The sequence below is a fragment of the Podarcis gaigeae genome, assembly GCF_964106915.1.
Source record: "Podarcis gaigeae genome assembly, chromosome: 13".
In the NCBI taxonomy this organism is placed as follows: Eukaryota; Metazoa; Chordata; class Lepidosauria; order Squamata; family Lacertidae; genus Podarcis; species Podarcis gaigeae.
This window is the reverse complement of record NC_139689.1, coordinates 39,216,502-39,242,323: the sequence shown is the minus strand read 5'-3', so window position 1 is coordinate 39,242,323 and position 25,822 is coordinate 39,216,502. Positions and strand designations below refer to the sequence as shown.

Below are 25,822 nucleotides of genomic sequence, written 5' to 3'. Positions count from 1 at the left end.
CTTCCCTATACTGTCTTCAGATGTCTTCTAAAAGTCAGATAGTCACTTCTTTCCTTGATAACTGATGGGTGGCTGTTCCACAGGGGGGCGACTGACTGCTGTCTAGACTCTCAACTAAGCCTGATGTGGAAAAATAATTATTTTTCCTTTAAAAATCATGTGCATGCACACACAGATTGCCTGAGAACTGCCCTGTGCCTCTGCTATCTGCTTAACCACATATTGGTGCATTTCAGACATAATAACCACGGTTTATCATGACAGAAATGAGAATGTCTTCCCCTGCATGCTACGACCACAAGCAGGTATTTTGAAAACATTATTTACTTTTTCCCCAAACCGCAGGTCCAAAAACAACAAATTATGAGTAATCTTGTTCCAAGCAAGGTAACTGCAAACCATAGGTTATAAAGCTGGCTTGTTTAAACAAACCATGGTTTGTTTTTACATGTATAGCCCATATTTCTCCAGGAAATTCTATCCTCACAACAACCCTGAGAGGTAGGCTGAGAGGCAATGACTGGCCCAAGGTTACCCAATGAGCTTCATGGCTGAATGGGGATCTGAACCTTGCTTTCCCAAGTCCTACTCCGATGCTCTAACCACTGCACCACAGAGACACTCGAGAATTTAGGCACAATTAAGATTAAGCACAGTCTAGGGTTTGGACATGGCACTAAAATGTGCCTACCATGTGCTGATTTTGCTGTGGGATGTGGGGAAGACTAAGGAGTCACAGTCATTTTATTCAAGCGCCTCTCTTGTCTTTTGAGATTTCAGACTATCTTACACTCAAGCATATATCTGCAAATCATGAGGTCCAGAAATGTCCGAAACAATTAAAATCAAGCTCCTCAGAATCCTAAATTCTGTATTCCAGGGCCATAATACTTTGCCCCTTGTCTGCATTTTCACAAGAGCGCTGAAAAAATTTGAGGAATCAGAATTCCGCATGCACAAGCTCTCAAGATTCAAGGGTCTGAATCCCTGGAAAACTTCTGCCAGTCAGTGCAGACAGCAACAGGCTTGATGGGCAAATGTCAGTGTGGCAGGACGTACTTTTACCACAGGAGACAAGGGTCTCTCAGGGCAAATCCTCCAAACAAAATGTGCACGCTGAGCCCTGTGGTCTGTGCACTATAACCAAGGAGCCTTTTGCTCATGGCCAACATTGTGTCCATGTTCCGTATGGTGCCAAGAACAAACGTGCAAATCGCAGCCTATATATGCAGAACCCTCCAACATTTTTCTGATTGAAATAATTAAAACAGAGATAGAGGATATGCAGCATAATGAGGAGGAATTGGGAAGCCATGGAAGGATGGGGTGGGAAGTCCAGGGGTAATAAGACAGAGAAAGGTAATTAAAATATGTTATGTATTACAATTTTGGAAAACTCCTAAAGAAAAAAGAAGAAAAGAAAATATGGATGTCCTATCACTATTACTATTACTACTACTACTACTACTACTATTATTATTATTATTATTATTATTATTATTATCATCATCATCATCATCATCTCACCCATCTGACTGAGTGGCTACTCTGAGTGGCTTCCAACATTATAAAAACATAATAAAATATTAAATATTTTAAATAAAGACCTTCCTTATACAGGGCTGCCTTCAGATGTCTGCTAAAGTAGTAGTAGTTGTAGTAGTAGTAGTAGTAGTAATAAAATTTATACCTCACCCATCTGCCTGGGTTCCCCCAGCCACTCTGGGTGGCTCCCAACAGAACTCCAAAAACACGATAAAACATCAGACATTACAAACTTCCCTAAGCAGGGCTGTCTGTATAGTTACTTATCTCCTTGGCTCGGAGGTCACATAACTCCATACACCTTCTGACTTTCTCCAATGAAAATAAGGGTGTCCTACCATACTCTCCAACATTTCTCTGGTGAAAATAGGGACACCCTAAGGGAAAGTGGGACATTCTGGGACCAAATCAGAAACCGGGGCGGCTTCTGTAAATCAGGGACTGTCCCTGGATAATAGGGACACTTGGAGTGTCTGTATATTGTTCAGCTCATAAACTCATTGCATTGCTCCGTCGACTTGCCTGCAACCGGAAAGTTGACGAGCTGAAGAGCTTTCAAAAGAAAAAGAGGCCTTCCAGCCAGGCGTATCCGGCCCGAGCGTGCCGTAATCGGATTTATAACCTTGTTGCTGTATCAGTTTTTAATCTCAACCAATGCTGGCAAAAGCGACGCGAGTCCCCTCCCCGCTACTAAAGGGATTGCGCCGGCACACACAGCTTTCTGACGGTTTAACTAAATCAGATTAAAGTTAAACCAAGGTAGTTGTGGGTGTCCGCGAGGCGTCATCTGCTTCTAATGCTGCTCAAAGTCTAGCCGTCCGTCTGCCTCCCTCCCCACCACCCTGCCCTGCCTTCGCGAGTGCCGTTCCAGCGCCGAGGTGAGGAGTCACACTGAGCTGGAAGCCAAACAGACAAACAGCAGGGGCCTCAACACAAGGAGCAATTCAGAGGCAAGCAGTATGTTTCCGAGCACAATTCAAAGTGTTGGTGCTGACCTTTAAAGCCCTAAACGGCCTCGGTCCAGTATACCTGAAGGAGCATCTCCACCTCCATCATTCTACCCGGACACTGAGGTCCAGCTCCGAGGGCCTTCTGGCGGTTCCCTCACTGCGAGAAGTGAAGCTACAGGGAACCAGGCAGAGGGTCTTCTCGGTAGTGGCACCCGCGCTGTGGAATGCCCTCCCACCAGATGTCAAAGAGAACAACAACTACCAGACTTTTAGAAGACATCTGAAGGCAGCCCTGTTTAGGGAAGCTTTTAATGTTTGATGTATTACAGTATTTTAATATTTTGTTCAAAGCCGCCCAGAGTGGCTGGGGAAGCCCAGCCAGATGGGCAGGGTATAAATAATAAATAATAAATTATTATTATCATCATCATTATCATTATTATCATTATTATCATTATTATCATTATTATCATTATTATCATTATTAGCAGCTGAGTGTGAGATGGGCCAGTCGCTACTTAGGAAGCCTTCGTGAGAATGGGAATTCTTCTTATTCGAGGGATAAATAGCTCAGCAGTTAAGCATGTGCCGAAGATTCGTCTACTTAAAAAAAGACATCTAACAAAGTCATAGAATTGTAGAGTTGGACCAGGACCCCCCAAGAGTCATTTAGCGCAACCCCCGTCATGCAAGAATCACAACTAAAGCAACCCTGACAGATGGCCCTCCGACCTCTGATGTTATAAACCTCCAACAGTTTGGCCTGGCACCTAAAGATATTCGATGAAGGCAAACCTCCCAGGGAGAGCATTCCACAAATGGGGAGCCACTGCAGAAAAGGCCTGTTCTCATGTTGCCACCCCCTCCAGACCTTTCATGGACACACAAAGAAGGGCCTTCGATGATGTTCACAGGGTCTGGGTCGGTTCCTATGGGGAGAGGCGGTCCTTGAGGTATGGCGGTCCTGAGCTGTTTATGGCTTTATAGGTCAAAACCAGCACTTTGAATCGGGCCCAGAAACTAATCGGCAGCCAGTGAAGTCAGGCCAGGATCAGGGTACAGTGGAACCTTGGCTTTCGAACGTAATCCGTTCCGGAAGACCGTTTGACTTCCGAAACGTCCGAAAACTGAAAGCGGAAGCCTCAATACAATAGGGAAACTCAAAATGGAATCCGCATGGCACATTCAGCTTCCGAAAAACTTTCGGAAATCAAAGCAGTTACTTCCAGGTTTTTGGCATTCGAAAGCCCAAACATTCGTCAACTGAGATGTTCGAAAACCGAGTTTCCACTGTAGTAAGTTCAAACCATCTTGCCCCAGTGAGTAACCGAGCTGCCAAATTCAGTACCACTTGACATTTCTTAACCATCTTCAGAGGCAGCCCTATGTTTAACAGGTTGCAGTAACTGAACCTTAAAAAAGTAAAGGTAAAGGACCCCTGACAGTTAAGTCCAATTGTGAATGACTCTGGGGTTGAGGCGCTCATCTTACTTTACTGACTGAGGGAGCCAACGTTTGTCCACAGTTTTTCTGGGTCATGCGGCCAGCATGACTAAACCGCTTCTGGCTAAACCAGAGCAGCACACAGAAACGCCATTTACCTTCCAGTCGGAGAGGTACCTATTTATCTACTTGCACTTTGACGTGCTTTCGAACTGCTAGGTTGGCAGGAGCTGGGACCGAGCAACGGGAGCTCACCCCGTCGCGGGGATTCGAACCGCGACCTTCCGATCAGCAAGTCCTAAGCTCAGTGGTTTACACCACAGCGCCACCCGCGTCACTAGAGATTACCAAAGCATAGGCAAAAGAAGAACAGGCTCTCCCTGTTCAGATAGGGGCGCAGCTGGGCCACCAGCCAAAGCCGATGGAAGGCACTCAACACCACTGAGGTCACCTGAGCCTCAAGCAACAGCAATGGCTCTATAAGGACACCCAAGCCACATTCCTACTCCTTCAAAGAAGCGTGACCCCATTCAGAGCAGGCAACCTCCCATCCATCTCGCCTAGGGAACCACCCCCGAAAAGGCCCCGCCCACTGAGAGTGCCAATAAACGTACACCGAGAGCTGCCCATTTCTAATTCCTGCTCCAGCCACGATCCTTGGGCCGGACACCCAATCTTAGCCTAACCTCCTTTGCAAGGCTGTTGTGGAAGATAAAATGGTGGAAACTCAATGAGCTCCTTGGGAGGCGGAGAAAAGATGTCAAAGTCACAAAGCTGCCTTATGGAAAGAAGGGTTGGCTATAATTCTTTCCTCTTTGGATACTCTATAGCAACCACAATCACATCATCAACACAGGTCAATGGTAAATGGATTTGTAACTCTGGCCAGCACCAAGAATAAACAGTTCCTTGGCATCTACTACCAACAAACTGGTAAGAGATCTCTGGGCGCTCCTGAGGAATACAGTAATCACCTATGATCTATCTCAGTGGTTCCCCAAACTTTTTCTCCTCCTGGACCACTTGAAAATTGGTGAGGGTCTTGATGAACTACTTAATGGCCTCTCTCCTAGCATCTTCCCCCTCTTTCTTGCTGCTTCCTTCATTCCCAAAAGGAGAGGTTGAAACTGCACTAGTATACATGCATCGCACGCACTAAATGGCATCCCTGCTTTGCCATGTGTGAAATCCCCCTGTGGCATTCAAAAGCTTGGTGGAATAATAATAATAATAATAATAATAATAATAATAATAATAATAATAATTTATTTATACCCCACCCATCTGGCTGGGTTTCCCCAGCCACTCTGGGCGGTTTCCAACAAAACACTAAAATACAATAATCTATTAAAAGCTTCCCTAAACAGGGATGCCTTTAGGTGTCTTCTAAAAGTTTGGTAGTTATTTTTCTCTTTGACATCTGGTGGGAGGGCATTCCACAGGGCGGGTGCCACTACCGAAAAGGCCCTCTCCCTAGTTGCCTGTAACTTGGCTTCTCGCAGCAAGGGAACCGCCAGAAGGCCCTCGGCGCTGGACCTCAGCATCCAGGCAGAATGATGGGGGTGGAGACGCTCCTTCAGGTATACTGGACCGAGACTGTTTAGGGCTTTAAAGGTCAGCACCAACACTTTGAATTGTGCTCGGAAACGTACTGGGAGCCAGTGTAGGTCTTTCAAGACCGGTGTTATATGGACTCGGCGGCCGCTTCCTGTCACCAGTCTAGCTGCTGCATTTTGGATTAGTTGTAGTTTCCGGGTCACCTTCAAAGGTAGCCCCACATAGAGCGCATTGCCGTAGTCCAAGCGAGAGATAACCAGAGCATGTACCACTCTGGCAAGACAGTACGCGGGCAGGTATGGTCTCAGCCTGCGTACCAGATGGAGCTGATAAGCAGCTGCCCTGGACACAGAATTGACCTGTGCCTCCATGGACAGCTGCGAGTCTGAAATTTTCTAATGGCAAGATGGGTTCTCATTTGTGGGAGGGTTTAAGCAAATGCTGTGTGGCTGTGTGTAGGGTATACTGCAGTCCCATCCCGCATTGCAGTTCATGCACTGAGCAGGGGGTGCAATGGATGACCCACAAACCCCTTCAAACTCTACGATGCTACAAAACAAGAGAGATTCCAATGGGAGATTGGCAAGATCACATTTGCTCCCGGATGCATAAAATGCGGAAAATGACAAAACTATGACCCCAAGAGTTCCCCAGAGAGAGAGACTGATTGTTAAACCAGCCTGGGAATTGTTGATCTTGTGACGGGAACAAGGGTCTGCTAGTAATCCCCAGCACTCTTTGTTGTTGTTGATGTTTAGTCGTTTAGTCGTGTCTGACTCTTCGTGACCCCATGGACCAGAGCACGCCAGGCACTCCTGTCTTTCACTGCCTCCTGCAGTTTGGTCAACCTCATGCTGGTATCTTCGAGAACACTGTCCAACCATCTCGTCCTCTGTCATCCCCTTCTCCTTGTGCCCTCCATCTTTCCCAACATCAGGGTCTTTTCCAGGGAGTCTTCTCTTCTCATGAGGTTGCCAAAGTATTGGAGCCTCAGCTTCAGGATCTGTCCTTCCAGTGAGCACTCAGGGCTGATTTCCTTCAGAATGGAGAGGTTTGATCTTCTTGCAGTCCATGGGACTGTCAAGAGTCTCCTCCAGCACCATAATTCAGTGCCCTTAATGAACTACATTTCCCAGGATTCTTTGGGAGGAGGGAAGCAGTACACGTTTGAAGTGGTACGATACTGATTTTCATGTATGGTGCGGCTATGAATGGCCTGTGTGTGCTTTCCTGCCCTAGACACTTTTGGGGGATGCTTTTAATCATTCGCTTGTTAGCTCAGTTGGTTAGAACATGGTGTTGTTAACGCCAAGGTTGGAGGTTCAATCCCCATCTGAGACAGGTGCATATTCCTGCATTGCGATGGTCCTCAGGGTCCCTTTCGACTCTTAAACTTCTACAATTCTATGATTCCCATAAGGACTTGCACAGCAGAAGGTGCTCAGAATAATTCTGAGAATTGTCCAAGAGAAACACAAGGCAAAGGATGATCCTTTTCCTATGAAGACCCCCCACACAGACACACACAGTACAAAATGAAGTATCAGTTCCTTCGCCTTGGGGCTGCCTAGAAAAATGCTAAATCATTTATGCTGCAAAAATGAGGGAAATGCCCATTTCTCTCTCTCTCTTAAATATCCCAAGATCATGAAATGCTTTCATTATTTTTTTCCAAAGTCCTTTCAACCCTCCCACAGGTATTGATATAGATATATAAAATAGGTTTAATTATATTCCTCATTCAGAACAGACATGCTCCCTCCCTCCGCCAAGCCAACTGGATTCTTAATATTGTATTTTAGGCTCCATGCGGCTCCAGGGCTTACCTAGACTACAAGCGTGTATCTATTTATTAGCAAACTCAAATAACGCTTTCACCAAGTCAATGGACGGCTTTTGGGAAAACGTGACAACATTTAACCTCTGATACTCGTACAAGTGATTGTAGACTAGGACTGCGTAATGATTGTCGGCTGACCTGCGTGATGATTGTTCACTGTCTGTGATGCCTTAATTGGTGCTAATGTTTTTAAGGGTTGCTGTTTTTATCTGCAATGAAGGATCTAAATGTTGCTCAGTTTCTTAAGGTTAGGGCTCACAGCCAATACAAAATAAACTCTGTTGAGTTGAATTAGAACTGTTTTATACCACTATAATATACACTCCAAAGAATCCTGGGATTTCTGATCAGGTATTATCATAGCTTCAAAGCTTAGGACTCTCCAAGGTTAGCCTTCCCCAACCTGATGACCTCTTGGACTACAAATCCCATCTTCCTAGCCCATGGGCATACAGGCTGAGGCTGATGGGACTTCAGAATCCATCATAATCTGGAGGAATTCAGGTTGGGGACAGTGTTAAAAACTCAGATATATAAGCTAATCACCAAATGGTACCTTAAATCAAGGTTGCAGTCACCACAACAGAATGTCTAGACGCCTTTTTTACAGTGGAGTATGATTGCTGTTGCTGTTGTTAATTTCATTTCTATACCTCTTTATATTTTAAAGGGGAAAAAATCTCAAAGCAGTTTACTACGAATAAAAACATCCAGTCAAATAATCCAGAATAAAACAAATTCAAGCTTCAGATCCTTCTCTAAGTGACATTTTGCTTTCCCCATATTTACCGTATTTTTCGCCCTATAAGACGCACTTTTCCCCTTCCAAAAATGAAGGGGAAGTCTGGGTGCATCCTATGGGGCGAATGCAGGCTTTCGCTGAAGCGTGGAGAGCGAGAGGGGTCGGTGCGCACCGACCTCTCTCGCTCTCCAGGCTTCAGGAAGACATCCGCAGCCTAGGCAGCCCTGCGGGAGATCCCGCAGGGATGTCTAGGCTGCGGATAGTAGCCTGCTTCCCGGAGCGTCGGGCGCCCTGAAAGCAGAGCGCCCGGCGCTTCGGGAACACATCCGCAGACTAGGCAGCCCTGCGGGAGTTCCCCGCAGGGCTCCCCACGCTGCGGATAGCAGCCGGCCGGCCGACGGGCGTGGCGCCCTGAAGCAAAGCGCCCCGCACGCCGGACAGACATCCGCAGTGTGGGGAGCCCTGCAGGAGTTCCCCGCAGGGCTCCCCACGCTGCGGATAGCAGCCTGCTGCCCGGCGCACGGGGCACCCTGAAGCAGAGCACCCCTTGAACCGGGCAGACATCGGCCAGCCCCACAAGCTCAGGGGACAGCAGGGAGGCGCAGCGCCGCCATCCCGCTGTTCCTTGACCTGGTTTGGTTTCCCCAACCTGCTTTTGGGGGGGGGGAAATAAAGGGAAAATTTGTTTCCTTTATTTCCCCCCCAAAAAACTAGTTGCGTCCTATGGGACGAAAAATGTGGTATTTACCTACTTAATTTATAGAGCTGCCCCACAGCAGAAGTACTCTAGGAAGGCAGTGTGGTGTAGTGGTTAGAGTGTCAGACTAGGACCAGGGAGATCAGGGTTCAAATCCCTACTCAGCCATGAATTTAGCCTACCTCACAGGGTCGTTGTAGGGATTAGCAGGGTTAGGGGGGAGCTGTGAACCATGTACGTATTCCTTGGAGAAAAAGATGGGCTGTAAATGCAACAATAAGCTCTTCTGCTTACCTGCTTAAGAAAGCCGGAGGGGCCAGCCAGATGGAGATGTCAGGCACCAATCTGGGATCTAGAGATCCCCACGTGGTCACAACTGGATGCTTAAAAGGGTAAAGGGGACCCCTGACCATTAGGTTCAGTCGTGACCGACTCTGGGGTTGTGGCTCTCATCTCGCTTCATTGGCCGAGGGAGCCGGCGTACAGCTTCCGGGTCATGTGGCCAGCATGACAAAGCTGCTTCTGGCGAACCAGAGCAGCGCACGGAAACACTGTTTACCTTCCCGCCAGAGTGCTACCTATTTATCTACTTCCACTTTGACATGCTTTCGAACTGCTAGGTTGGCAGGAGCAGGGACCGAGCAACGGGAGCTCACCCCGTCGCAGGGATTTGAACCGCCGACCTTCTGATCGGCAGGTCCTAGGCTCTGTGGTTTAACCCACAGTGCCACCCACGTCCCATTGGACGCTTACCAGTCGTCAAATGCGCCTGGCGCCTGGCTAATTTCTAACACTAGTTGGGGAAGTATCAATGCAGCACTTCCCATTCAGAAGAGGCAATATGCTGGGTCAGGTCAAAAGCTCAAAAAGCGGCCTTCTCCTGAGTCAGATGACTGGTCCATCTCGCTCAGTGTTGTCTACACTGCCTGATGGTGGGTCTCCAGGGTTTCTGGCAGAAGTCTCCTTCAGCCCTATCTCGGGGTGCCAGGAATCAAACGTAGGATGTTCTCCATGCAAAGTAGATGCTCTAGCACTGAGCTATGGCCTTCCTCTATCTAGGCCAGCATCCTGCCTCTCAACGTATCAAAGCAGATGTTTGCCACTGCTGCTTTTCCCAAGCAGCTGCAGTGAAGGGAAAAAGTATTTGATCCCCTGCTAAATTTGCCCATTTGCCCTCTGACGAAGAAACATACGGCCAAGGCAACAAAGGATTGGCTCAAGAAGAAGCATATTAAGGTCCTGGAGTGGCCTAGCCAGTCTCCAGACCTTAATCCCATCGAAAAATCTGTGTTGGGAGCTGAAGGTTCGAGTAGCTATACATCAGCCTTGAAATCTTACTGACTTGGAGAGGATCTGCAAAGAGGAGTGGGACAAAATACCTCCCGAGATGTGTGCAATGCTGGTGGCCACCTACAAGAAACGTCTGACCGCTCTAATTGCCAACAAGGGTTTTGCCACCAAGTACTAAGTCATCTTTTGCAAAGGGATCAAATACTTATTTTGCTCATTATAATGCACATCAATCTCTGACTTTCGTCTTCCGGGTTTCTGGGGGTTTTCCTGTTGTTATTCTATCTCTCACAGCTGCAGTAAACCTACCATTAAAATTATGGACTAGTCATTTCTTCGTCAGAGGGCAAACGGGCAAATTTAGCAAGGGATCTGTCAGGGAACTGCCATCGGAGCCAGAGGGAGAGGGAGGGGTCCAGAGGGATTCCGGAGAGCGTACCAGGAGGGAGAGAAGCAGCCCATCTTCTGGGGAAGGAAATCAGCGTAACACTAGTGGAGAAGGGGGGCAGATGGGGGAATCGGCGAGGTGGCTCCATGACTCCTCGACGGAGACCAGCGGGGAGAGCACGGGTCCTCCGCTGCCCACACCCTCCCTGCGCAGAAGGCTTCTGCGCAGGGAGAGTAGGCGGAGACTAGGCGTCAAAGAGCTTCTATGCTGGAAGAAGTTCAAGAAACGACCACTCACGGATTCTGCCAGCGATTGAGACAGCCACGGGTGAGTGGCTGTCCAGAGAGAAAGGGTTCACCCAGGTAACTCAGCCAAGTGTGGCGCCGATTTATGCACGAGCAACCCCTAGAACCATTACAGGATCAAATACTTTTTTCCCTCACTGTAGTATTGAGAGCTAGTATTGACCTTAGAAGAGGGATGGGGAATGTGTGGCCTTCCAGGTGTTGCCAGACTACAACTCCCATCATCCTTTGTACTTCTCAAGGCTGTAGCTCTCAACCAAAGGTGTAGCAGCAGTGTTCAAAACCAGCCAGGTGCCAGGCACATTTTGCACCTGGCTATCGGCCACTTGTGACCAAGTGAAGATGCCTGGGTGCCAAGATGGCGCCCAACATCTCCACCATCTGGAGGTACATGCCTGGGGATCATCAGATCTGGACTGTTTTCACAAGCCAATACCCCATCCTGTAGAATCCCATCAGTTATAATTTATCTGCAAAATCAGAATGAATCTCAAGAACCAAAATGCTTTTTCTCTGCAGCCTGAGCAGGAGCAGTGAACAACGTTACAGCTAATTCTTTTTGCGTGTCTTCACTTACCCCACCCCACTGCCCGGCTCACAGTTGTGAAGAATAGCCCTACATTATGAATGGTCCGTGTCACCATTAAGAAAAAGAGATAGGAATAGGCCAATATATATGTGGACTGTCCCTGGATCAAGTGACTTTTCTTCTTTAACTTCTCAAAGTTCTTAACCTAACTCAAGGTTGTCGTTTAAACTAGCCAGATCTTTAACTGACAATCCAGTCACAGACAGTCCATCATTTGAAAAACAAGACTTTAGAGCCGTCTTGCCCCAAAATGGCGACTAGACATTCCATTTTGCCAGCTGTAGCCTTGGTTTAAGGAGCCATTTGGCGCCTAGCTTATATACCTGAGTTTCTAGCACTGTGTAGCAACTGGGTGCCTGAGAAGCGACTTTCCCTATTCACCCCTGAGGGCATCAGGATGAATGATCCTTGAAGACCTCTTTGGATCTTCCTGCTACATTGATAAGGAACATGTGGCCCTACAGATGTTGATGGAACGAAGCATCCATCAACCCCAGCCGGCAAGTCCAATGGGGAGAGATGATAAGAGCCATAGCCCAACACCATCTGCAGGGAAACAGATTTCTCATCCTTTTGGGTTAGGACATGGGTGAGCTTTTGCAGGACTCTACTTTCCCGGAAAGCATGGCGTAAGGTGCTGGGAGTCCCTTTATTTTGCAGCCGCTATATACTTTTCTATATACTGCTAACATGCTGAAAGAGCTTCTAAGCAGTTCAAAAGTTTGAAATCAATTATAAAATCCATACATAATTAAAACACACAATAAAACAATTCCATCAAGTCATTAAAAGCATCCACAATTAAAACATTTTAAGTATTCCTATTTTTCAGGGGGGAAAATGATTTACATGGATTACTTGCGCCCCCTGAACCCCTGAATAATTAGAATGAGTGGGTGGTGAAAGCACCCTTAACTCTTCAAAGTTATGTAAGCTTTTTTTAAAAAAAAATAATATAATTCTCATTGTTCAATTTCCCAGCCCCTAAGTGTGGGGGATGGAGGGTTGGTAAGTGCATCTAATCTTCTAGCTTGTGGAGTCTTTCCGTTAGCTCTCCTGGGTTGCTGACATTCATTGTTTTGTTACTGTTGCATTTTATCGCCTATTCTTGTTTTAATATGTTGTTTATACTTTGGGAGCTTTGACCATTGGTCATGCTGGCCGGGGCTGATGGGAGCTAGAGCTCAGCAACATCTGCAGGGGCCACAGGTTCCCCATCTCTTGACCTACATATTTCAAACAGCCAACGCAACTAGTAGCCCGACCCTCCCGATAACTTGCCTAATTGTATTTAAAATCCATCTAAGCTAGCGGCTATCGCTACATCTTCTGGCAACCAATTCTATAAATCAATTACGAGTTGTTTTTTTTTTTTTTTTTTTTTTTTTTTTTTAAATATATTTTATTAAGGGTTTTCTTGTTTTACAGTGTAAGTGTAATGCCTCGTGTATTTTTTTTTTTCCCGTGTAACATTTTTACAAATCCATTTCATTTGTTGAGGCATTAGGAGGAGAAGAAAAAAGAGAAAAGAAGAAGAAAGGAGGGTGGAAGGAGGGGAGATGGATGGGGGTGGGGTGGGGTAGCGGTGTTTCTATTATGCTTAATGTATGTAGTTTGGTGTCAGCGTGCTTGTGTTGTTCACTTGTATTCCTTTGGTGGTGAGAGAGGTTGGGGTTGGCCTAGGATGTGATTGTTTGTTTGTGATTGGCTGTGGTGATCTTTGTTTTCGTGTGTGAGTGAGGTGGGTGGGTGTTTTGGGTCAAGTTAGCCATATTGATTTGTATGCTGTTGGTGGATTATTGTCATTGTCCTGTTGGGCTGTGTATGTGATAAAGGGGAGCCATACCGGGGTGAAGGTGTCTTCTTCTGTTTGTCCCCGTGTCAGTTTCAGTTTGTTAGTTAATTTTTCTAGTAGGGCTGTTTCCCATACTATTTGGTACCATTGGTCCATGCTTACTCCTGACAGGTCTCTCCAGTGTCTGGTTATGGTGTTTCTGGCTGCTGAAAGTAGGTGGGTTATGAGTTCTTTGTGGAGTAAATGGGCATTGTTGTCTTGGAAGATGTTTAGTAGGGCCAATTCTGGGGTGAAGTCTAATACTTGCTTTGTTATTTTACATATTTCTTGTATGGCTGTTGTCCAGAATAGTTGGATTTTGGGACACTCCCACCACATGTGGAGGTATGTGCCTGTGGAGGTGCACCCTCTCCAGCATTTTGGTGAGGTTCCTGGGTGTATTAGCGCTAGTTTCCTTGGTGTTAGGTACCACCTGTAGGTGAGTTTCAGTGTGAGTTCTTTTCTTTTTGTTGATATGGATTTAAAGGGGGGTTTAGACCACATTCTGGTCCATTGAGTGGGGTTAATCTCATAGCCTATGTCATTCTCCCATTGTTTTTTGATTGCGTCTAGGGGGTTTGCGGGATTTTGGAGTAGTATTTTGTATATTGCGGATACCGTCCCTTTACCATTTCCCTTTGTTGTTAGGAGGAGGTTTTCAAAGGTTGTCAGGGGCCTAGTTGCTGCTGATTTTACTGTTGGGTTGTTTAAGAGGGCATGTAGTTGGTGTTGTGTTAACCAGGGCATTTGGGTGTCTTCTAGTTTGTCTTGTATTTCTTGTGTTGACAAGGGTTTGTTATTTTTATAAAAGTCTATTAGGCGATATAAGCCTTTGGTTCGCCAGGCTTTTATCTGGAGGTTTTGTGCTGCATGGTGGAATAATGGGTGGTACGCCAGGGGGATTAGTGGGGATGGGGTTGGGGATAGTTTACCTATTTGTGTTTTCCATGCTTTGAGCATGGTCTGTGTGTACCTGTTAAGTGTTGTGGGAATTTTCTTTAGTTTGTTTGGGAGGAGTGGGTATGTTGTGGTGCAGGTGTTTTCAATTGTGTCCCTCTCTAGGTGTACCCATTGTTTTGTCTCATCTTCTAGTATATATGGGATTATATGGCGTATTTGGTTGGCATTGTAATATGCTTCTATGTTGGGGATTCCCCATCCTCCTTCTGAGGTGGGGAGGTGCAGGTATTTGGGGCTTATTCTTGGTTTTTTATGTGAGAAGATGAAAGAGTGTAGTTTTCTCTGCCAACTGCGGAGTTGGGTTGAGGGGATCCAGATTGGGAGGGTTTGGAATAGGTAGGTTAGTTTTGGGAGTGTGATCATTTTGATCATGGCTATTTTGTCTGAGAGAGTGAAATTCGTGTTATTCCATCTCTTTAGGTCTTTGTTAATTTGCCGCCACAGGGGCTTGTAGTTGTGGAGGTACAATTTGTTGAGGTTTCTGGTTATTTGTACCCCTAGGTATCTGAACTTGGTGTGGCAGAGTTTTATTTTGGTGACCTTCGTGAGCTCTTTTTGGGTGTGAGGAGGGGTGTTGAAGCACATAGCTTCTGACTTTGTAAAATTTACCTGTAGGCCCGACACCATTGCAAATTTGTTGAGTTCTCTGATTAGGGAGGTTGCTGTGCTTATGGGGTCTGGTGTTGTCACCATTAGGTCATCTGCAAAGAGCCCTAATTTATAGGTTCTGCCTTTTATTTCCACTCCCTTGATGTCTGTGGCTGCTCGGATGCGGATTGCTAAGGGTTCCAGAGCCAGGATAAATAAGAAGGGAGACAGTGGGCATCCTTGTTTCGTGCCTCTTTGGATAGCTATAGTATTAGAATCCATATTGTTAATTCTGCATTTTGCTGAGGCTTGGGAGTATATTTGTTTGAGGATTTGTAGGAAGTTGGGGCCAAATTTCATGTTAGTTAGTACTGCTAATATGTATTTCCACTCTAAGCAATCAAAGGCTTTGAGGATGTCTAGGGACATAATTGTCAATGGGAGTTTCGTTGCCTTGCTGTGTTCGATCAGGTTCAGTAGTTTCCTGATGGGGTCTGTTATATTGCGGCCAGGGACAAAGCCAGTCTGGTCTGGGGCTATTAACTTGTGTAGGAAGATTTTTAGGCGGTTGGCCAAGATTGATGTGAATATCTTGTAGTCTTGGTTTATTAATGAGATTGGGCGGTATGATTCTACTTTGAGGCTGTCTTTTAGTGGTTTTGGGATGGAGACTATTTTGGAGTGGGTCCAGGTTTTGGGGATGGGGCCCCCTTTTATGATGTCGTTGAATAGGCGGGTCATGTAGGGCATCAAGGGTTCCTTGAATTTCCTATAGAATTCTGCTGTGAAGCCGTCTGGGCCTGGCGCTTTGTGTGGTTTCAGGTTTTTGAGGACCACATCTATTTCCTCTGGGGTGATAGGGCTGTCCATGAATTCCTGTTCCTCATCAGTTAGGGTAGGCACGGTCAGTCCTGCTAGAAATGTTCTGATTTCCTTCTCTGGTGGGTTATGGGAGGTGTATAGGTTGGAGTAGAATTTTGCAAATTCTGAGGTTATTTCTTCAGGGGAGGATGTTATGCTGCCGTCTTTTTTGGTGATGCAGTGTATTCTTGTTTTGAGTGCTTTTTTCCTACATCTGTTTGCTAGTAATCTGGAGTTTTTCCCTCCATATTCATAGAAACGTTGTTTAGAATATAGAATGCTGATCATTGTTTTGTTAATTTCTAGGGAGTCTAGTTCTCTCCTTTTTTGTTCTATAAGTTTGAGGAGTTTTTTAGATCCTGTTTGTTTGTAGCGTGTTGAGAGGGCTGTGATGTCTTGTTCTATTTTGCTAATTTTTGAGGAGGTTTGTTTTTTAAGGAATGTTTTCTCTTTTATGCAAGCTCCTCTGGTGACCGCTTTCATTGTGTCCCATAGGAGGGGGGTTGTTATATTGTCTACATCGTTTTCCTTGAAGTAGTTTTGGAGGGTTTTTGTGAGACTCTCTCTAATTTGTTTGTTTGTAGTTAGGATGGGACTGAAGGACCATGATGGGGTGGTTTGTGTTCCTTCTCCTATTTTAACGATGACTTCCACTGGGGCGTGATCTGTGATTTTAATGTTACCGATGTTTGTTGATTCCACTGAGGGGATCAGACCCTGTGTGAGTAGAATGCTGTCCAGTCTGGACACTGTATCATGACGTCCCGATTGGAATGTATGGCTGATGTCTCCCGGGTTTTGCTCACTCCAAATGTCGTAGAGACCCCTGTTTTTTAGCATTTTTAGTAACTTGTAAGAGTTCCTAGTTGTTGGGGGTTTCCTTCGGAGGAAGGTTGCCCATGGGGTTGTAGGGTGGATGTCTTTCAGGGATATACCTTTCATATTTAGATTGAGGTCCCCTCCTAGGATTGCTTCCCCTTCAGAGAAGGAGAGGAATTTGTTTAGTGTCTTCTGGAAGAATTCTAGTTGTTTCGCATTTGGGGCATATATGGAGCCAATTGTCAGTTTGATTTTACCATCTAGTGTCCCTTTAGCGAAAATGAATCTGCCTTTTTTGTCCCTGAGGACTGTTGTGGCAGTGAAGTTCAGGTCTCTACTGAGTATTATGGCTACACCGCGAGCTTTCCCTGAGCCTCGTGCGACCCACTGCTGACTGAAGCGGGGGTCGCTCAGGAGTTTGCTGCCTTTGGGTGGGTTGTGTATTTCTTGTAGGAAGGTGATGTGTGGTTTCATGGTGTTTATGTATGAGGTGATGCGTTTTCTTTTGATGGGGTTTCCCAGCCCCCTCACGTTTAATGTAATTGCTTTTAGGTTAGCCATCTTGCTTATCTATTATGTGGGGCGATTCCCTGCCAACCCGTTCGGGTTGTCTTGTGTCTCTCTCTTCGTGTTGTTTAAAGAACCAGTGGGGTTGCGCTGACCTAGGGTGTGGTGGGTGGGGGGCTAATGGGATTAGAGTAAGATTTGGGTTAAAGAGTAGGGGGTAAGTTGTAGAGAGTTTCCTATATGTAGTCATATAGGTGTTTGTTTGGGGTATTTTGGGCCATCTGGCATTTAGCCGGTTGGTCCTAGGTCTCAGCTGGTGTGGAAGGCCGTGTTCAAGGACAGGCCGTCCCCCCTGTTGTTTGCGAGAGGGGGAGATCAGTGAGACAGTGTGAAGTGACTTTGTAACGTCGCTGTCAAGTATAAGGTTCATGAGCAATGTTGCCAATGTTATGAGCAACATTGTTGGTGTGTTGGGGTGTGGGTGTGGGTGCTGGTACGCTCTGGTGCCACCATAGTGCTGGTTGGGTATCAGATTTTAGCCTGATTGTGGGTTGTGTTGTTGAGGTTGGAGGAGTTGTTTTTCCTTAGTATGGAGTATGGGAGTGTTGAAGGTGTGGGTGGTGGGGAATGTGGTTGAGGTCGTCTGGGCTGGTGTTGGGGTGGGGATTTCTGTGGGGGTGTGGGGCTGGGGGGATGTTGATGGTGTTAACTAAATCTATGTTTTTTTGGGGGGGAGAGGGGGAACGGGGGGGGGGGGAATCACCAGTCCTTCGGTTTGTGGCTTCGTTCAGCTGCGGTTGTTGTTGTTGTAGGGTTGTCCATCTGCGATGAATTGGTTTGGTTAATCTTGGTCTGGTTTCTTGTGTCGTATGGCCGGCGTGGCGGTTCTGAGCATGATGCTTGTCTGTATTGGTTTGCGTTGTTGTGCCGCTTCTGTTGTTTCCTTTTCTTCTTCTCTACCGTCGTCCAGTTGTTTGCTGTTGTTTCCTCGTGGTTGGGGCTGTCACTTGGTGGGTTTGTCGGTTGCCATTCCGGTGGGAGGTCGAGTTCAAGGCTCTTTAGTAGTTGTAGGGCCTCAGATATGTTGGTGGCCGTGTGTTGTGTTGTATTAGTTGTTACAATTAGGCGGAAGGGGAAGCCCCATCGGTATTTGATCCCGGCTTGTTGGAGACGCTGGGTGAATGGGCGCAGGCTTTTCCTCCGGTTTAGGGTATCCTGGGATAGGTCCTGTAGGGCCAGAATGGGGGTTTCTCCATATCGAAGGTTGGTTGAGTTTCTGAGGTTGTTCCATACCTCTTCCTTCTTTTTGTAGCGCGTGAAGCATACAATGATGTCTCTTGGGGGGGCGCTGGGTTTTGGCATGGGTTTTAGGGCTCTGTGAGCCCTCTCCAAGTCATCTGCCTCAAGTTTCAGGCCTGGGATTGTGTTTTTCAGCCAGCGTATAATTAGGTCTGCTGGGCTTTTCTCCTCTATTTTTTCAGGAAAGTTGCGGAAGCGGATGTTACAGCGTCTATTGCGATCTTCAAGGTCGGCTTGCTTAATTTTCATCCCTCTGTGTTCTGCTTCCATTTGGTTTACCAGTTCGTCCAGTTTCTTGTTCACACGTGCGTTCTCCTCCCGGTATTGCTCTATTATTCTTTCTTGCATTTGGTTCTTGTTCTCTAGAGCTTCCACTTTGGAGGTTAGATTGTTGATTAGTGCCTGCATGGGAGCCATTGTGGCCTTCAGTGTTTCTTCTAATCGTGCTTCTAATCTTGCTTCCATTTCCCTCAGATCTCGTTTCGTTACTGGGTGGTCGTCATCTTGAAGGGGAGTTATGGTATTGGCATTGTTTGCCCTGGTTGGTGTCATCTCAGTCTCCCTAATGGTTTTGGTTTGAGGTTGGCTTGGCATCCTCTTGGAGTAGGGCGTGTGGTGGTTAGGAGTTGTGGCAGTGGTGATTCCTGGGTATTTTTGGGTTGCTGGGCTGATCAGGCGTTGCAGGTGGCTTTTACAGAGCGTTTGGATTAGGTGGTCATTTGTGTCACTTCTAGCCTGTGTTTTAAGAACTTGTCTAGAGTTTCTGTGGTTGCCTCAGCGTTGACGCCAAAGCGGGGGGGGGGGGCAGGTAAGTAGAGATGGGTAGACTAACGGACAGACAGTTCATATAAGGGGGAGGGGTTAGCAGGTAGAGATGCAAGAGATTAGAGGGGTGGGGCCAGGGAAAATATGTGTTTAGGAGGGGGTTGTATATACCCAAAAAGGGTATTGGGGTCCGGTTAAGGTGGAGGTTGGGGTTGGGGGTGCGCTCAGAAACAGAGACAGACAAATAGGCTATATGTAAAGGGTGGAGGGAGAAAAAGGAAGAAGAAGAAAGAAAGAAGAAGGGGGGAGACGGGGGGGGGAGAGGGGAGATTGGAGTAAAAGAGAAGAGAGAGAGACAAAAAGAGTTGAAAGAGGAGAGATAGTACAGTAATATCGGCGGTATTAGATTGCCGCAGTAGTTTTAGCTATAGTATGAGGGGGGCAAAGTAGGATATGGTGATATCAATGTGTGTATGTGTTTCCTTTAGGGGAAGGGGGGGGGATGGAGAGAGGGAGGAGGAAGAGAAAAGGAGAGGGGGAGGGGGAAGGGTGGGAAAAGGAGGGAGAAGAAAAGAGAGGGGGAGAGAAGGGAGGGGGAGGGAGGGGGAGCTGTGGCAATGGTATGGGGGGGAAAGTCTTATTTTAAAAGAGGGGGTGGGGGGAAAGGGCTCCCCCCTCAAAAACAAGCTGACGAACAGGCTAAAAAGGGGGAGTTGATTTTAAAAGATAAAGGGGATAGAGAACAAAATTGGGGATGGAGAAAGGTGGGATAAAAGGAAAAAATAAAATAAAGGGGGTGAAGGGAGAGAGAGGAGAGAAAAATAAACGGGGGGGGGGAGTATCAATAGCAATAGCAGTGATATGGAGGAAATTTTTGTTTAAAAAGAGAGTGGTGGTCGTGGATGGGGGTGAAAGGTCCCCCCCTCAAGAACAAGCTAACAAATAGAATAGAAATAGAATAGAGAGGGGGGGATTGTGTTTTTTTTAAAAATATATATATATATATAAAAGAAACCTATTTCCCCCTAATTATTATTATTTTCTGTTTGAAAAAAGTAAGGGTGGCTGCTGCAGCAGTGCCCCCTCTTTTAAAAAGAAAAATGATCAAAGTAGGTATATGGGGGGGGGATAAAAAAAGGACTTTTTTAAAAAAAAAAAAGGGAGAGGGGGAGGAAGGGGTTAAAAAAGGATTTTTTTTTTTAAAAAAAAGGGGGGAGGGTCGTTTCTTCCTTTCTGCGATCTCCTTTGTCATGCGATTTTCCTCTGTTTTCAGGAGGGGTAGGCTCCCGTCGGCTCAGCCACGTGTTTTTTCGGAGCCTGTTTTTTCGGAGCCGTGCTCACCTACCTCTCCTCTTCTTTCCCGTCGGCAGAGATGGGGGGCAGCAGCGGTAAAGTTGGGGCTCTTTTTTCTTTCTTTCCTTTTCTCCTTCTTTCCCCCTTTTCTCTTCTTTTTCTCCCTCTCTGCGTTGGCTGCACTGTCCTCCTGGTTTTGGAGCTCCTCTTAGCTGTTGGGGGGGGGGGTGGTCGGGTGCCTTTCCGGGTGCCTTTCCGGCTCAATCTCAGTCCTGGGGGGGGTGTTTTGGCTCCTTTGATAGACCCCTGGGCCCCCCCAATTCCTCTCTGCTTGCAGTGCTGGCGGCAGCAGTCCTGGGAGTCCGGGAGTCGGCCAGGCAGAGCCTTTTACTCTGGCTGGCTTCAGGAGCTCTTTTCTGCTGTTGCAGCCGCCATGCTGCCATCAATTACGAGTTGTGTGAAGAAGCGCTTCCTTTTGTCTGCTCTCTGCTTCTCCTGCCAATCAATTTCGTTGGATGACCCCTGGATGGCTCAGTTGGTTAGAGAATGGAGCAGCTTTGATCCCTGTTTGGGACATCTGCATATTCCAATAATTCTATGACCCCAAATTCTAGTATTATTATGAGAGGTAGGGCCGAGGGCATTTATCTCTATCCTCTTTTTTCCACGTGGCGACTTATTTTACAAACTTCATCCCTCGCCTGTGAACCACGGTCACAGCTGCAAATTCAAATGGTTATTGAGGAGGACAATCCCAGGGAATGGGGCCTAGGACAGAGTGCATCATGCTCACACATTGCTATGGTAAAGCAGGTCACAGTCCAGATAGAATATGACCGGGTAGCCTCTTGTTCCACCACTCTGCGCAGGAAATATGTGTGATAAATAAACCAGTTCTGCTCCAGCTCAGAAGTTACTCTGGCCTGGCGTTCATGCCCGAATACACCCCTTGTCGCTTTTATCAAGGACTGGGTGTTGTAACCTGAGTTCCATTCCTTGACCACTGATACCTCCATCCAAGGGTGACCACAGAGGAGTTTCCTCCTGCTCTTTTCAACATAGGAAGTTCCGACTATTTGTCCACCTGAAGCCAGTGTTATCCACTCTGGCTGGCAGCAGACCTCTCCAGCTGAACTGTTCCCCAGCACCTGCTCCCTGACCTTTTGTAGCTGGAGTCTGAGCTCAGGAAATTCTCCACTGGACTACACTTCGAAGACAGATATGGGACCCAATGTTGAAGGTGTGTGTGTGTGATGGCCTGGGACTCGGAACCAGAGGAGTCTCAGTCTGCACTGGATCCTTTGCCTCAGGCATCATCTGAACCAAGTCTGGGGCCTGGTCCTGAAGAGTCCCAGTCTGCACAGGTTCCCCTGCAACAAACACCAGCTGGGCCGAGTCAGGGGCCTGAGCCTGCCCTGGCTCCAGATGCAGGGATTACCTCGTTGCCTTCAGCTGGGCCATCACTTACAGCTGCTCCATTACCAGTTGGGTCAGGGGAGGCTGAGGCGGCCCCTGGGTCTAGTAACCCAACTGACATCTCCCGAGCTGCAGAGACTAAGGTCTGAGAGAAGGAGAGACCTGAGTACTCGCAGGAGGAGTGCTCGCCTTCGGGCGAAACAGGGAGGTGAGTCGCCAGGGGATCAGGACTGGCCGCTACCCCGACAAAGATAAAAGGCTGTCGGACCCCGCCCCAGGTTGCGGGAGCAACATTGGTGTATGCTAGATCCTGCCTGAGATCCTATACCTGTCCTTGCCTGGTTTCCTGCCTCGTGTCCTGCCTCGGCCCTGTCGGACTGACTCCTAGCAGAAGCTCCGGATTCTGGTCACACAGCACAGTGTGTGTATACAAGAAAGGTAAAAAACTGAAGGCATGGCAAAGGGCCCCAAAGGCAGAATAAGCTGAGAGTATCATAGAATCAGAGTTGGAAGAGATTCTGAGAATCATCTAATCCAACCCCATGAAATGCAGGACTATGCAGATGTCCCATGTGAGCAGTGGCGTAGCGTGGGTTGTCAGCATCCGGGGCAAGGCAAGTAATTTGTGCCCCCTAACCCTAACCCCCAGATGTTGCACCCGGTGTGGCTGGCCCCCCCTGCACCCCCCACACTACGCCACTGCATGTGGGGATCGAACCTGCAGCCTTGGCATTATCAGCACAACGCTCTAACCAGCTGAGCTATCCAGGCAAATAGCTTTGTAAAAGTTACTTGCCCTGTAGTCACCAGTCGGCTGCAGGTTGGCAGAAGAAGGGCAGAGAGTGCCATCCTTATTACAGCAGCCTGATGTGTTTCTACGGTGGGTGAAGGTTCTCTTCTCTTGCAGCCTGCTTTTGGCTTCCAGGCCAAGGTGGGACACAGCAATCTGACCCTCCTCCACCAGCCTGCATGCAAGTCCTTAAGTCCATAAGACCAGGCCAGTGCTTATTTACAAGGCTGAGATCAGAGACTGGGAAAGAGGGAGAACTGGAAGGTGTGCTGCAAAGATGGTCTGGGGAGATGGACAGGGAAATTGGGGTGGTCCCTCATATCCCTCGTTACTGTTGCTAGTAATTATAAAATTGTAGAGTCAGAAAGCACCCCAGGGGTCATCTAGTCCAACCCCCTGCAGTGCAGAAATAATAATAACAATTTGTAGCCTACCTTTCCTCCGAAGGAGCTCAAGGTGGCGTACACAGTTCCCCACTGTATTTTCACACAGCAAGTTTCATGGCCAAGGAGGGATTCGAACTCTGGACTCCCAGGCACTAGGCCAGCGCTCTAGCCACTACACCACTGGCTCCCCATAGAGTCAGGGGAGGCCCAAAGGCCGCTTAGAGCAACGTCCACCCACCAGGCAACAGAATCATCCATTCACCAGTCAAAACCAGACCACAATGGACAAACAGAAAGAATTTGCACTGCAGAGGATGGGGAGCAGGAGACATAGAATCATGGAATTGAAGAGTTGGAAGGGCCCTCAAGAGGCATCTAGTCCAATCCCCCACAATGCAGGAATCCCTGGGTGGGCTCGAACCACCAAACATCTGGTTAACAGCAAGACACACTGGCCCATTGTGCCACGGGGCTCTACATCTCATCAAGGTAACTCACGCCACACTACATTTTCTTAGTGCTCAGTTTGCCACACCGTCTGATCATTTCAAAGCAGGCAATATATCACTCTAGTAAGCAAGCCAAGCCATATTCTGTGTGGGGATCACAATGCCCTCCCCTCCATCCTGTGTCACAAGTCAGTGGGATGGGAAAGCAGGGAGAGGCAGGATTCCTTTCGAAGCCCATAGGTCTCCATTCTGCCAGGACCAGAAAAGCAACCCAACTGAACCACTGAATTTCACTGATGGAAATGTTTCCGAGGAGTGGGTTGGTGAGATGCAAAAGAGGGCAGGAGGCGGAGGAGGACCCTTTAAAGATTTGGAGGAAGCAGGGTGAAGGAAGCAGAGGGGACTGAGAGGCAACTAGGCCCAATGTGTGTGGAGGGAAGAGGGGCTTGGCCGAGGATAGAAGAGGCTGGGGAGAGGGCATAATAAGGTGGGATATGAGAGAGTTGGAGGGGAGGGGGAGCTGCAGATATCCACCAGTGTAGGGTTGGGAGTTCAAGGGGGTATGCTGGTGAAAGGATTCATGAGGAAGAAGCAAGTAATATACACTGAACCGTGGCGTGTGTGTGTGCAATGCTTGGATGGCGATGGAGGAGGCAAGGGGCGAAGGAGGAGGTGAGCCGAGAAGCGAGCCTCGCTGGTTCTGCTGCATCCTCTCCATCCCTGGTCCATCCATTCCTGCATCCCTGGTACCCAACTCTCTCTTCTCTCTCTCTCTCTCTCCCCCCCCCCCCGCCTCTTCCACCCGCGCCGCATCCCCATGGCAACCGCTCACCATCTCCTCCCTTCGCCTTTCCTCCTTCGCCACGGCTGTCGCGCGCTCTCCACCGCCACCCCCCCGCTCCGTCTCTTTCGCCGCGGCAGTGCAAAGGGGGAGGCGGGCGGGGGGAGGAATCCGACTTCGCCCCCTCGACGAGAGGAGCCGAGAGAAAGGGGAAGGGACTCGGCATGCAGGAGCTGCCGCGGATGGATGGATGGATGGATGGAGGCGGGGAGGGAAGGAAGAAGGGAGGGAGGGGGGCAGAGGCGGAAGCACGGCGCATCCTCCCAGCGGCAGCGCGGCCAGGGGAGGGGAGATGGGGATGAAGGGAGGGTGGGCTTCTCTATCCTTCTCCTTCCCCCAAGCCTTTCCGCCGCCTCCCTTTCTCTCCTCCAATTCTCCTTCCGCCTTCCCTCCTTCCTCTCCCCCTTGTATGGCTCGCTTCAGCTTTTCATCCCTCCCCCCCCCAACTCGCCACCTCTATTCTTTCCTTCCTGCCCCTTCTCCAGTTCTTCTTTCTCCTCGCCCACCCCCTCCATCCGTAACAATCTGCAAGACCTACAACCAACCCCCACTCCTTTCAGAAATGGGCATCCTTATCTCCCTCTCTGCCCAACCCCACGAATATCCCAGACGGGAAAAACCCTGCAGAAAGCAATTTGCATGTGCGATAATATTCTGGATGCAGGTTTCAGAATTGCCCAGTGCTTACTTGGCAGAGGGACTGAGCTAGGACCCATGGACCCTCTCCTCCAGCTTCCTGCAGCATGGTATATATGCCTTAAAACCACCCAGGTAACTTCTGGGCCTTCATATTTTACATCTCTTCTAGGCACATATGTACATTGCTATGTGCACCTCCCTTTCAGCCTGTCAACCAAAAACCTGCCCCTTCCACAGGGATGCAGCTCAATCAGGGGCGTACCTAGGGCTTGGATAGGTTGGCCCCTGGCAAGGGTGCAAGCCCAGGGTGGGGCACAAAAATCTCGCCTCTCCACTCTGTCTCAAGTAACCAGGAGCCCACCCACCTGCTCTCCTGGCTAAGAGTTCAAAGGATCCTTGCTACGCCTCTGAACCTCACCTGCCCTGCCAGTAGTGATGTCCACATTCACTTCAAATACAGTAGTACCTTCAGGTTACAGACGCTTCAGGTTACAGACTCCGCTAACCCAAAAATAGTACCTCAGGTTAAGAACTTTGTTTCAGGATGAGCACAGAAATCGCGCAGTGGCGGCGCGGCGGCAGAGGGAGGCCCCATTAGCTAAAGTGGTACCTCAGGTTAAGAACAGTTTCGTGTTAAGAATGGACCTCCAGAACGAATTAAGTTCTTAACCCGAGGTACCACTGTAATAATAATAATATTATAATCATTATTATTTTTACCCCGCCCATCTGGCCGGGTTTCCCCAGCCGCTTTGGGCAGCTCCCAAAAGGATATTAAAAGCACAATAAAACATCAAACATTGCAAACTTCCCAATACAGAGCTGCTTTCAGATGTCTCCTAAAAGTCAGATAGTGGTTTATTTCCTTGACATCTGATGGGAGGGCATTCCACAGGGTGGGCGCCACTACCAAGAAGGCCCTCTGCCTGGTTCCCTGTAACCTCACTTCTCGCAGTGAGGGAACCACCAGAAGGCCCTCGGCGCTGGACCTCAGTGTCTGGGCTGAATGATGGAGGTGGAGGCGCTCCT

The 25,822-nt window shown here is 48.0% G+C and overlaps 1 protein-coding gene across 3 annotated transcripts in view; it reads right to left on the bottom strand.

Moving 5' to 3' along the window:
• The window catches only part of LRRC4B (leucine rich repeat containing 4B), a 158,708-nt gene that overhangs the window by 55,270 nt on the left and 77,616 nt on the right, over positions 1–25,822 (bottom strand). Inside the window, exon 1 of one of the 3 annotated variants that reach the window (XM_083709396.1) lies at positions 24,146–24,372. The exons of the other annotated variants lie outside the window; for them this stretch is intronic. The gene's annotated coding sequence lies outside the window, so the exon portion shown is untranslated. Of the gene's footprint in view, positions 1–24,145; positions 24,373–25,822 lie in introns of those variants that run through there. 3 annotated transcript variants of the gene reach the window in all.